Source organism: Lepidochelys kempii, chromosome 8 (assembly GCF_965140265.1).
Source record: "Lepidochelys kempii isolate rLepKem1 chromosome 8, rLepKem1.hap2, whole genome shotgun sequence".
In the NCBI taxonomy this organism is placed as follows: domain Eukaryota; kingdom Metazoa; phylum Chordata; order Testudines; family Cheloniidae; genus Lepidochelys; species Lepidochelys kempii.
This window is the reverse complement of record NC_133263.1, coordinates 42,500,519-42,514,803: the sequence shown is the minus strand read 5'-3', so window position 1 is coordinate 42,514,803 and position 14,285 is coordinate 42,500,519. Positions and strand designations below refer to the sequence as shown.

The 14,285-nt window shown below is 48.0% G+C and overlaps 1 protein-coding gene across 12 annotated transcripts in view; it reads left to right on the top strand.

Moving 5' to 3' along the window:
- Positions 1–14,285, top strand: part of NOS1AP (nitric oxide synthase 1 adaptor protein) — a 175,263-nt gene that overhangs the window by 86,051 nt on the left and 74,927 nt on the right. The gene's annotated exons all lie outside the window — the stretch shown is intronic.

The following is a 14,285-nucleotide window of genomic DNA, read 5'->3' as shown; positions in this document are numbered from 1 at the left end:
CTCAGTGATGGGGGTTGGGGTGTGGCCTGTTAGGATATGGATATTCAGGCCTCTCTGCAAAGCCTGTACTTTAAGAATTTAGGTACGTGTTTATCATTTAGCTAGTTATAGAGGTATAAAGGAAAGAATCAAAATCACTGTCTGCCTGTATAAGGCCTTTTCTCACTATGACAGTCTGAGGCCCTGTTCTTAGGCTAAGGCCTCTGGCTAAGCAGCAAGGCAGCCATAAACTGGGAAGCATATGGTCACATCCTTATATTCCAAACTGGGCACATTGAAATAAGGTGCTATTGGGCTGTTAGGCATTATCAGGACAGGACTGTATTCCTATCACCTCCAGAGAAAGGGAAGTGCCTAGAAGATGTAAAAGGAAACTTAGTTTAATAACATCCTGTCTGGCAAGAACTCGCTTATCAATAGCTGGGATGTGAAATCCTCATTTCTTTTTCTATCACTGTAGTCCCCATTTCCCCATTGTTTGTCTGTATAATCTCTGTCTGGTTCTGTGATTGTTTCTGTCTGCTGTATAATTAATTTTGCTGGGTGTAAACTAATTAAGGTGGTGGGATATAATTGGTTACATAATCATGTTACAATATGTTAGGATTGGTTAGTTAAATTTCAGTAAAATAACTGGTTAAGGTATAGCTAAGCAGAACTCAAGTTTTACTATATAGTCTGCAGTCAATCAAGAAGAAAAGGGGGGAATGGGAACAGGGAATTGGAATCATATTTTGCTAACGGGGGGGAATGAGACCAGGGACACAGGCAAGGTTCTGTGGTGTCAGAGCTGGGAAGGGGGACACTAAGGAAGGAAACTGGAATCATGCTTGCTGGAAGTTCACCCCAGTAAACATCGAATTGTTTGCACCTTTGGACTTCGGGTATTGTTGCTCTCTGTTCATGCGAGAAGGACCAGGGAAGTGAGTGGGTGAAGGAATAAGCACCCTAACACGGCCTCCCACTGGGCAGCACTTACCTCTGGCGGCTCCCGGTCGACAGCGGATGCAGCGAGGCTAAGGCAGGCTCCCTGCCTAGTCGGGCACCACACGGCTCCCAGAAGGGGCCAATACGCCCCTGGGAGGGGCAGTGGGCACATGGCCCTCTCTGCAAGCACTGCCCCCGCAGCTCTCTCTGCTAATGGGAACTGCAGGAGCGGTGCTCGCAGGCAGGAGCAGTGTGGGGAGGGAGACCCCTGGCCACAGGGCTGTGCTGTCCACTTCTGGGAACAGTGTGGGACCTGGGTAGGCAGGGAGTCTGCCTTAGCTGCAGCCACACTGCATCACTGGAGATCACGATCGATGAGTTGATCGCGATCAATCGTTTGGTGACCACTGCTTTAGAGTGGTAAGAGTGGGGAGCTTCTGCTTGCTGCTCTCTCCACCCCATCCCACTGACTGCCCCCCTTTCACAAGTCTGTCCCTCCTTGTGGATTTCTCCTGCAAACATCTCTGGTGCAAGCTGAAGAGGAAGCAACAGTTGCCATGGTAACTGCATCTGCATAGTCTCCTTGGCTCCTGAACAAAGTTTTCTCCTCTCTGGACTGGCTGAGGCTGATTTTGCTGGGTTTGCTCCCAGGCAGCCTGAACAAGGAGTGTGAGCCTCGCACATGGCCAGCCCCGGGCTTGCTTTCCACTGGGTGCTGACGTAGGCACAGCATTAGTGGAGGCATCTTCGCCCAGGACAGTGCTTGCCTGGCATCTCTCTGGCCCACCAGCTGAGTGTGACTGGCTTGAGCCATTGACTCAACCACCCTGCCTGCACAAGCGTGGCCTGGCCTGGCCCTGATAGTGTTTTGCTGTTCAAAGGGGGTCTCAGAGCACATTCCATGGGTTGTAACAGCCTTATGCCTTGTGGGGCAGGAGATTATCATCAGCCCATTTCACAGAGGGAAGACGAGCATGGAAAGGCTGAAAGCAGTGGTTTTTGAAGACATTTCTGTGGCTGCTCAGTGGAGCTATTGATTCCATCAGGTCTTTCCCAACAGCCTGGCAGCGAGGCATGTACTCAGCCACAGAATTGCATTGTCCTTCCATGCAAGGCTGACCACTCTCTTGCCTCCTTCCCTACCTGTCACAATCCCCTGCTCTCACCATTCCCTTTCCAGCTTCTCTTCCAAGCATCCAGATCCCTGCTCCATGTGGCACCTGTGGACCACAGTAACATCTCAGGCTCTAGCAGTAGCTACCGGGAAAGGGCACCCTGGAGAAGAATGGCAGGGCAGGGGTTCTACAGAGTGCATCTCGCAGCTCATCTGTTGCTCTGTGCCCTACTGCTGCAGCGTTGGAATGTGACCGGGACAGGGTGGGTTCCTGGCTGGAATGACCAGACTGGTACATTTTCAACAAACACTTTCACTACAGAACACTGACTCCACGGTCAGCACAGCTGCAATGAGGAAATGTCCCCAGAAGAGAGAGCTCATCGTAGTAGGTGAAGATGGGGTTTTACTCCGGTTATTTGAATTGGGCACTGGAACCAGGGCATCCCGACGTGCTTCGCTCAATGAGGCACACACCAGAGGGATGTGCTCAGACATTTTTCTTCTGAAGATGCCAGTGTCCGAGAACCAGACTGGGAAATAGCAAGTGATGCCCTGTCCCAACTCCCACTCCTTCGTGTTGCCCAAGTTGCATGCTGTTCACATTGTTAGGCAGCTCTTCAGAATGCAAGTCTCTCCTCTCTCTCATGTTCTTTGATTAGCAATTGAGAGTTAGCGATGCCCAGGTGTTTAATACCCCCATTCAGAGATGGTACCGCTGTGAGCATCTAGTCCAACCTCCTGTGTAACACAGGCCACGCACTGGAGCAGTTCAGAAAAAGGGAGTGTCTGCCGCCACAGGCCACTGGATAGGTAGAGAGCAGTTGTTTATTCTGCAGAAGAAAATCCTAACTGTACCAGGGAACTGACTCAGAGCCTTTTGCTGCCTTAGGCCTTGTCTACACTGCCACTTACAGTGCTGAAACTTTCTTCGCTCAGGGGTGTGAAAAAACACGCCCCTGAGCAATGCAAGTTTCAGCGCTGTAAAGTGGCAGTGTAGACAGGGCTGCAGCACTGGGAGCTATTCCCCTTGCTGAGGTGGTTTGATTACAGCGCTTTAACGTCGGCCATGCAGACGTACCCTTGGTAGAGGCCAACTGTACCAGAATCAAACAGAAATGTCTATAATGAGACTGAAACCCTCCTGATCAGGTCCACAGCTGGTGTGCATTCATCTCTCTCCACCCAAGTCCGTGTGCCTTCTTTGCACTGCCATCTCCCCAGCTGCATTGGCTAGTGTCTGAAAACCCCTCTGCTGCACGCTTGGGCATGATGAACATGGGAGCAGGCTGCAACCACTCTACTGAATTGCTGTATTATTTAACTCTCTTCCTGGTTGATTTGTTATTAAATTATGGTTAGTGTTTCATTAGCAAGCCCCCTTGGGCATGTGGCTTATTAGTGAAATATTGGCTAGATCTTCGCATGTGTATCCCTAGAGCTCAGCAGAGGGATTGTGCTGATGAGCTGCTGGAGCAGATGGCTCTTTGGGCATTACAAGCCAGATTTGCAAGACAGCTCAGCTCCCACTTAGGCATCTAAGTAAGGAGCCAGGCTTGCCAGGGAGCTTGGCAAACTGGGCTGCTGAACTCTTTGGAGAACATGGCTCACATAGCCCCCAGCAGTTTGGTTGGAGATCTGTCACAGCCCCATCTTCCCGAAGCTTTTGGCACTTGCTGCAGCAGTCTAAGCACCAGTGACCTGGGGCATGAGTCCCTTTACCACTAAGCATCCTTGTCTATGGCACTCTGTAGAGCCTCTCTGGAGAGCTTCATATCCATTGTATCCTGGTAATCTACCATGTGCTTCATTAACACCTTTACCATAACAGTACACTGCCCTGGACTCACCACTTCTGTGCGACCCAAGCAAAATAAAGTCTCAATAACCCAACAATCATAGTAACGTCAGGCTGAAAGGAACCTCGAGAGGTTGTCTAGTCCAGCACCTTGCACCAAGGCAGGACTGAGTAACCCTAGACCAGCCATGACAGCTGTTTGTCTCACATAAATGTTTGAGAAAGCAAAGTTTCTCAGAAGTCTGTCTCTTATACAGAAGAAGCCCAAATTAATCAGCACTGTGCATAGGCCAAGACAGGAGACATCGGACCCCACCATGTAGGAATCTGAACTCTACTTGTGTCATTACCCACTAAGAGCAGTGAATCAGAAAGATGGGTCCTAGCACTACACCATGCAATTTCGTAGCTTGTACAGTGCACTGCAAAGCAGCCAAGATTATGCGCAGAGGTGGTCTTTCGCATTGGTGCATCAATCACCAGATCCTCTTGTCCACAGCCTATCCTCCTGGGACACAAAATGTACTTGCAGACTCGCTCAGCAGAAATTTTGCAATAGACCACAAGTTGGAACCTCACAATTCCATAATTCAGAGATCAGACCAGAGATCACTTTGCATTGTAGATGAACAGCAAATGTTCTACATACTGCTCCAGGGGAGGCCTTGGTCTGGACCATCACTCCCAGGGTGTCGCTCTCCTACTCCCCTGGTCAGACCAACTCAGCCATGCCTTCCCTCCTCTACCACTTCTGTCTTGGATGCTGCACAAGGTCCAACGAGACAGAATGACGGTCATTCTGACCACAACATGCTGGCCCAGACAGTTCTGAAAAAAGAAAAGGAGGACTTGTGGCACCTTAGAGACTAACCAATTTATTTGAGCATAAGCTTTCGTGAGCTACTGCTCACTTCATCGGATGCATACTGTGGAAAGTGTAGAAGATCTTTTTATATACACACAAAGCATGAAAAAATACCTCCTCCTTACCCATAACTATTTTACATTTGGGGACAATGTATACCTTCAGATCAGCGGCACTGCTATGGGTACCCACATGGCCCCACAGTATGCCCACATTTTTATGGCTGACTTAGAACAACACTTCCTCAGCTCTCGTCCCCTAACGCCCCTACTCTACTTGCGCTATATTGAAGACATCTTCATCATCTGGACCCATGGAAAAGAAGCCCTTGAGGAACTCCACCATGATTTCAACAATTTCCATCCCACCATCAACCTCAGCCTGGTCCAGTCCACACAAGAGATCCACTTCCTGGACACTACAGTGCTAATAAACGATGGTCACATAAACACCACCCTATACCGGAAACCTACTGACCGCTGTTCCTACCTACATGCCTCCAGCTTTCACCCTGACCACACCGCACGATCCGTCGTTTACAGCCAAGCTCTGCGATACAACCGCATTTGCTCCAACCCCTCAGACAGCGACAAACACCTACAAGATCTCTATCAAGCATTCTTACAACTACAATACCCACCTGTGGAAGTGAAGAAACAGATTGATAGAGCCAGAAGAGTTCCCAGAAGTCACCTACTACAGGACAGGCCTAACAAAGAAAATAACAGAACGCCACTAGCCGTCACCTTCAGCCCCCAACTAAAACCCCTCCAACGCATTATTAAGGATCTACAACCTATCTTGAAGGATGACCCAACACTCTCACAAATCTTGGGAGACAGGCCAGTCCTTGCCTACAGACAGCCCCCCAACCTGAAGCAAATACTCACCAGCAACCACATACCACACAACAGAACCACTAACCCAGGAACCTATCCTTGCAACAAAGCCCGTTGCCAACTGTGCCCACATATCTATTCAGGGGACACCATCATAGGGCCTAATAACATCAGCCACACTATCAGAGGCTCGTTCACCTGCACATCCACCAATGTGATATATGCCATCATGTGCCAGCAATGCCCCTCTGCTATGTACATTGGTCAAACTGGACAGTCTCTACGTAAAAGAATAAATGGACACAAATCCAATGTCAAGAATTATAACATTCATAAACCAGTCGGAGAACACTTCAATCTCTCTGGTCACGCGATTACAGACATGAAAGTTGCTATATTACATCAAAAAAAACTTCAAATCCAGACTCCAGCAAGAAACTGTTGAATTGGAATTCATTTGCAAATTGGATACAATTAACTTAGGCTTGAATAGAGACTGGGAGTGGCTAAGTCATTATGCAAGGTAACCTATTTCCCCTTGTTTTTTCCTACCCCCCCGCCCTCCGTTCCTCAGACGTTCTTGTTAAACCCTGGATTTGTGCTGGAAATGGCCCACCTTGATTATCATACACATTGTAAGGAGAGTGGTCACTTTAGATAAGCTATTACCAGCAGGAGAGTGGGGTAGGAGGAGGTATTTTTTCATGCTTTGTGTGTATATAAAAAGATCTTCTACACTTTCCACAGTATGCATCCGATGAAGTGAGCTGTAGCTCACGAAAGCTTATGCTCAAATAAATTGGTTAGTCTCTAAGGTGCCACAAGTACTCCTTTTCTTTTTGCGAATACAGACTAACACGGCTGTTACTCTGAAACCAGACAGTTCTGGTTTCTCAATCTCCTCTGCATGTCCTCCTGCCCATTGATTCCCATTGCCAACTTCCCCAATCTGACCCAGTACAAGGCAAGAGCCAACATCCCAATGCACACATGCTACACCTCAGAATGTGGTATTTGGATGAGCATCCACTTTAGTACAGACATGTTCTTCAGCTGTACAACATGTTCTTTCCAGCATCAGGAAAGAGTCCACTGGGCAATGTTACCAAGCCAAGTGGAAACGCTTCGCAACTTGAGCTCAACGCAAAGGAGTCTTACCAGAATCCACAGGGGTCCCCCTCATTCTGAACGAAATTCTATCCTTAAAGTCATCAGGTCTCACCCGCAGTTCTTTGAGAGTCTACCTGGCGGCAATTAGTGCATTCCACCCTCTGGTGGAAGGTTGCTCTGTCTTTACACACCTGCTAACCGCTAGGTTTTGGAAAGGCCTCCCACCCATCCAACCAACCGTACCCCAATGAGACCTGAATCTAGTTCTCTTTCTGCTGATGAAGCCATCCTTTGAGCCATTAGCTTTGTGCTCCATGCCCCTTCTTTTCATGAAAGTCACCTTCCTGGTTGCAATTACTTCCTCAAGATAGGTCAGCAAGCTCGGAGCTAAGATGGTGGACCCTCCTTTGATGATATTGCACAAGGATAAAGTCTCCTTAGGGCTACACCCCAAATTTTTGGCAAAGATGGTCTCCCAGTTTCACGTAAATCAAGCCATTCACATACCTGTTTTCTTCCTAAGACCACACACTTCTGCAGAGGAATGTCAACTCCATTCCCTCAACATACAGCGAGCTTTGGCCTTCTGCCTGCAGAGAACTAAACAAATCAGAAAATCCCCTAGACTGTTTGTTGCAGTATCAGAGAGACTCAGCGTGGGGTGGAGGGGGGAACGGGACAGGTCATCGCCACCCAGAGCATTTCCAAATGGATTTCCAGTTGCATTATACACTACTACCAAGTGTCAGGCCTACCTCCCCTTACAGGGGTGCAATCTCACTCCACGAGAGCTCAGCCTTCAACTACGGCCTCCCTTCAAGATGTTCCATTTGTAGACATATGTAGAGCAGCCAAATGGAGTTCGGTTCACACCCTTGCAGCACACTATGCCTTAGTGCAGGACTCAGCGGTAGATGCCTCCTTCAGCACAGCAGTTCTCCACACGACCATTCCATCCTCATACTCGCACTGTCCTCCTCCAACTTAGGTACTGCTTGTCAATCACCCTCAGTGGAATACAATAGGGACCATCACTCGAAGAGGGAAAGGATGTTACTTACCTGTAACAGGAGGTTCTTTGAGATGTGTGGTCCCCATTTGTATTCCACTCCCCGCCCGCCTTCTCCTCTGCTGTGGATTGGTCAATTTTCAGTAGAGAAAGAACTGAAGATGAGGTCAGTCTGTCCCGCCCTTTATCACCTCTGATGGAAGCACAAGGTGAGCCAGGGTGCATGCGCAGACCAATGGACACTAACATCCAAATTCTCCAACTCTGGACACATGGCACATGCGTAACCCCTCAGTGGAATACAGACAGGGACCACACATCTTGAAGAACCTCCAGTTACAGGTAAATAACCTCTTATGATAAGGCCTAAACTTACTGTAAAATCATTTCAATTAAATTAAAAAATATTATTAAGCAATATATGTTTGCTGCTGAAGTTTTACTGCTAGAAATCACTAGCTTAGCACCTGGAACTAGAGTCTGCTGAAGGGCTAACCTAGCTTTTCACACCAGTTAGAGTGAATATTTTCGTCATTTTAGTTTATTCAGTTAGTTCAGTTTAATGATTAGTAAAGTAAAGAAAACAATTGAGAATTGAAAAGGCAGGAAAGCTTGTTTTCCTCTTCCAATCTATGAATAAAAATTAGGTGTGAGAGGATGAGCTCTACTAGTTCTAAAATATTGAAGGACGTGGTAACCAGAAACAATCAGTGAAATCTGCTAACTATAGATAACACTGAATTCAAATTTCCATCTGAATTGAGCTGGACACACATGAGAAGTAAAAAATTCATTATCTAGTAAATGACAAATGCATCATTCGCCATAATAAAAATATAAAAATGAAGAATCTGAATACATAGAATTTAAGCTTTATAGTTGCTTAAATAAATGTGTATAGATACAGTGTATCCTCCTGGTAGCCAAAAGAAACACCAAATTTGGTGTAACGGCTGTATGTAGTTGCAAATCAACATGTTTTAATGTCTACCAGATAACGAGAATCAGCCTTTCATTAGGAAAATAACTAAAAGTACAAATACAAAACAAGATTAAAACTAATTATTTAAATCGAGGTTTCCTGCTTACTGAATTAAATCATAATTAAAACTCGTGACTAAAATCACTTTAACATAAATCAGTCTGCCCCGTGGGATAACCCTGGCACCTGTTTGCCGGAGAGGGTACAAAAGATGTGTGCGCGCTTTGGGGGCAGGGGAGTCTGTGCTGTAAGCTGGGCCCTCTTCTCTCTCAGTAATGGGCCACTCTTCTTTTTGCCCCAGTTACTGTGGAGCTTTGGCTTTGGGACAGGCTGTCAGGGCAACAGAGAAGTTGTGTGGCACTTACTAGCCAAGGGTTCTTTCCTTTAGTTTATGGATTTGCTTTAATTTAGTCCCCACAGCAAGTATCTGAGCAGCCTGATCCCCCCACAACATTCAAACTCCGCTTCACACATGCACGCACACACACCTCTGCCCTGCCTTGCCTGGTCCTGCCTTCTCTCAGCTCAAGATCAGACTGCTTCACTAGCTCTTCCTAGCACAAAACACAGGGGCTCCTCCCCTTCCCTCTCGCTTAGAGCCCAGCCATACAGTGACAATTAGGCCATGTCTATTCCCCCCCCCCCCCCCCGAGCAACATACATTTCTCCAGCGTAAGTGGTAGTGTGCTCCGCGCTATGTCGGCAGGAAAGTTTCTTTCACTAACAGAGCTACCACCGCTCGGTGGGGGTGGTTTAATGATGCCGGCGGGAGAGCTCTCTCCCATTGCAATAGAGCGGCTACACAAGAGGTTTTACAGCGGCGCACATGCATCTGTACAGCTGTGCTGCTATAAGCTCTGTCGTGTAGACATAGCCTGAATCAGTCTCTTCTGTTCCTCATTCATTTCAAATGCTCCCTGGCACTCACAGACATCAGAAAGAGTGTGTTCTGCGGCCAGCTGGGCATGAAAGGGCTTTGGGGCTGGGGGTTGCAGTCCAGGTCCAGTGGACAGGTCTCCGTGTCAGTTGAAATCTCACCCCAGCTGGCCCCTTTGTTGGCAGTCTCAGCAGAGGGGTCAAGTCTGAACTGCCCTCCCCCACAAAAGGTGTCCCAGGAGGGTGAGGTGTGTCAGCAGTGAGCAGCGTGTAGGTGGGAGTCAGACTGTGCTGGGGCAGATCGAGGCCCTTGCGATGCAGTCACGCCAGGCTGGCAGCACTGCACCACGCCAGGAGCTGTTCATTTGCTCCAGCCTCCTGGCTGGCTGGAGGCAGCGGAAAGGTTTAGAAGCTGTCACTCTCATCTGTCAGATTCATCTGTATCTCGCGTCCATCAGTGGGTGTTCAGTGGTTTTGGGGAATTGTACTTTAGTGCTGTTATTGTGAAATTGCAGGCTGAGCCGGGGGTGGTTTCTGCCTTTCAAGTACTGGCTGTCGAAGCCAATGCCTCAGTGCACACTGCTAATGTCTCAGGAGGGTGCCTACTGCTGGGGGCAGCCTTTGAAGCTGGGCTGGGGTTTGTATGGGTGACTAACCAGTGCTCTTTAATCTGGGCCTCTTCTCCCTGCAATGGGATCAGTTCTGAAATACACCATGCACCAAACTCCACTTCCCGGTGTGCTCTTGTAACAGGGGTGAGCATGTGAGTGCAGCTGTGCTGCCCAGCTCACATGGGGTGTGTGTGTGTGTTGGTGTGGGAGAGTGTGTGTGTGTGTGTTGGGGACATGAGCAACAATCTACCTGTCCCTTACCCCATACTGCTCTACCTTCTTCAACACTCAGCCAGTGCGCAACATGCAGGGTACTGTGGAACAGTGGTTCTCAAACTTATTTGATCACGCCCCCTTCTTTGTGTTCGCCCCTACACAAGTACATACACTAACAAAGAACATCCACATTCAGCTCTCACGAAATATGAAAACCACTAAGGCACTGATTCAAACAGAGCCATTTAAGTATACAGGAAAGTGAGATGCTGCTTACGGGCATTGATCACTGTTGCTACTAGTGTGATGGGTGCTTCTGGTTTTTGGAGCAGAGCAATTCCACAAATAATCCAGCGATCCATTGTAATAGGAGCAAAAGCAAAACTCTGATTGTGGTTGATGCTGGGGTGACCAGATGTCCTGATTTTATAGGGACAGTCCCAATATTGGGGGCTTTTTCTGATATAGGTGCCTATTACCCGCATCCCCATCCCGATTTTTCACACTTGCTATCTAGTCACCCTAGTCGATGCTTATAATTATATGTGCACACTGTTCCATAACAAACGGATTAATGTACAGATAGCAACGACTTTGTTTAATGCTATGCACGCTTAACAGAAATCCATCAAAATGCACAGCGCCACCGGAGGACATGGTATATCTGGAGGAATCAGCTTTGCTAGTTATTCATTGCTGTGAATAAAATGCGTGCAGTACGTTTTTTTTTTCCTACGCGTGCCCCCCCACCCCCAAGAATACATTGGGTGCATTTGAGAACCTCTGCTCTGGCACACGCTGGAACGACCAGGGCGATTGCCTCTCAGCTTAAGGCATGTAAATGTGTTTGAGGCAGACTGTGATTTCCTGAGACAAGGCTCAAATAATCCCAAAGGGGTGGGGACACTGACCAGCCTGCATCAGATTCGGAGTTACTCTCTGTCGGTGACATAGCGATATACTGTACTACCCGCCTTCAGCCATTAGTATTTCGTATTTATGTTGTGGAGTCCCTAGTGACCCCCAGGCCTGAACCAGGACCCCATTGTGCTAGCGCTGTACAAACACAGCACAAAGAGACAGTCCCGGCTTCAAAGAGCTGGCAACCTAAGGACAAGACAAGAGACAGACAGACAGATGGGGAGAACAAGGAAACAGTGAGACGGATTGGTCACCACGATAGCCCGTGGTCTCAGATAGCCCGTGGTCTCAGCGCGCCAGAGCCTGACAGTTGTCAATACCTTCTGTCCCCAAGGGCCTCCAAGTGCTTACCACGCAGAAGTGCACGTCAGCACCCCAGCACAGCAGTGTGGGCCGAGAACTGCTTACAGTAGAACCTGCAGGGGGCTTGGAGAGGCCGAGCAGGAATTTTCTGGGTCTGAGTGGCTAGTTTAACAGCCAGTCAACCCCCCTTTCCATTTGTAGAGATCAGTGTCTGAGGGGTTCTTGCTGTGCCACATCTTTCTAGAGATCAGTTCATGGAGCTCCAGTGCTACCCGACCCACAGTCACACGGACCCCTCCCCACCATGCTGACCCACCTCTGCCCCTGTTGGTGCTCACATAATGTCCCTGCCCTGTGGAGATGTGAGAGCTGGGACATGTTTCGTGTAGTTCTCATTGCCTCTGTGCTGGTCAGTGTAGCCAGTTAGTTCATTCTATCATCCACATATCATTGTATTAAGTGATGTTGTGGTCAGTTCATCTACAATCTATGTTAAATAGATTGACGTTGTAGGATTATAGATGTATAGCATTGACAAGTATTTAGCAGTGATGAGTGTGTATTAGGTTGATAAGGAAAGCAAGGCTGAAATGCACGGCCTACAGGCTGAGACCTGTAAGATGTCAGCTTAGTCATAGGCATCAGAATACTTAACATGAGTGAGTGACCTTGGGATAGCCCTATGCCCATAAAGTCATAAGGTTACTGTAAAGATGGGCCAATAGGTGATTGCAACAGACCACAACGTATTGTCTGAGACCACAAGACACCTGATTGTAACATCAAGGAAAGTCTTTGTTGACCATATGGTATACTTGGTGCATAGATGCTAATGAGAATAAGAGGAACTATAAACAACCTATAAAACAGGGCACCCTAATGTTCCTGGGGTATAGAAGTACAGATTAGGAAAAGAGGGCTGACACCTTCATGCATATGCATAAGGCATTAGGCATAGGTAGAATTGCAATGTATAAAGGGTTCCTTGGTTGGGTAAAAATGGGAATATTCACAGGCAAACCCCAGCAGTAGCTCACCCCCTACTGATGATCAGTTGGTGAGAGGTAGCATCGTTCCCACGAATGTCATTGAGGACACGAGGATGACTGCAGGTATAATTACTGCATAGGTTTGTGGAGGGTTTCTATAGGCTTGAGTAATTGTAACTTTGTTTAGTGCTTTAATAAAACTTTGTGCTGGTGATTGTCTCTGCGGTTGGTATCCTTGGACTTTGCGTGTCCCTAGAGCCTCCCCTTTTGAGAAAAGCACCAGAGGCAATTTTGCTATGTTGAGCTTGAAACTGTTGTGGCTAGAGCCAAACCCACAGTGGTATAAGACAACATCACTACATTCACCTTAAATGAAAGGGTACATTAGCCACTGGTCAAAGCCAGCTGCGTGGGGCAAAAGGCCAACAAATGCTCCAGGGACACATAGTGATCATTGGATGGCAGTTTGGAAAGCAGCGGGGTGGGGTGTGGGTATGGACTAGCCCTGGAAGGGTATGCATGCTCTGTGGTCCTGCCCTGTCGGCTAGTACCCCAATTTATGAGTGACTTGTTTACATCTTTGCCTAGGTACTTTTTTTCTCTGAAGATTTGCAATAAAAGTGGATGATGAATGTAACATCCCATCTCCCCCAAAAAGGTGTCACCGTGTCGTTAGTGCAACCAGGAGTTGGCATTGCAGCCAGCCAGGGTACGGAGGAGGGGGCTGCCTTTCTTGAGCTTCCAACACGGGATACTGGTGTAGTAGTGGTGTTGGTCCCAGCTGGTATGGCATACAGTCACTCTTCGCTTAACGTTGTAGTTATGTTCCTGAAAAATGTGACTTTAAGCGAAACAATGTTAAGTGAGTCCAATTTCCCCATAAGAATTAATGTAAATGGCGGGGTTAGGTTCCAGGGAAATTTTTTTCACCAAACAAAAAAACTGTGTCTGTGTGTGTATAAACACACACACAGAGTATACATTTTAAACAAACAATTTAATTCTGTACACAGTGATGATGATTGTGAAGCTTGGTTGAGGTGGTGAAGTTAAAGGGTGGAAGAGGGTGGGTGGGATATTTCCCAGGGAATGCCTTACTGCTAAATGATGAACTAGCTTTTGGCTGAGCCCTCAAGCATTAACACATTGTTGTTAATGTAGCCTCACACTCTACAAGGCAGCACGAAGGGAGGGAGGGGAGACAGACGCACACCCTGTGTGTGGGAGAGAGAGAGAGATGCACGTTGCCCCTTTAAGTACCCTGACCCCTCTCTTAAGTACATTGTCTTTTTAAGTCGATCAGGAAGTGGAGACAGCAGCTGCTGCCCCAAGCTCTCTCTGTCTCTCTCTGTCTGTGTCCCCACCCTGCTGTATATGGAGAAGGGGTAAGTGGAGTGCAGGAGCAGAGGGACACGCTGACATTAGCCCCACCCCTTCCCCCCTCTGCACAGCAAGCAGGAGGCTCCTGGGAGCAGCTCCAAGGCAGAGGGCAGGAGCGGCACATAGCGGTGGGGGAGGGACAGCTGAACTGCCGGCAATTGATAGCCTGCTGGGCAGCTGCTGCACAGGGAACTTAGGGGAGCAGGGAGCCGATAGTGGGGCTGCCGGTCCACCCTGGTTCCAAGCCCCCACCAGCTAGCTCCAATGGGCTGCTCTTCCTGCAAGCAGTAGACAAAGCAGGCGGCTGCCAAAGGATGAGGTTAAAAAGGAGCATTGCACAACTTT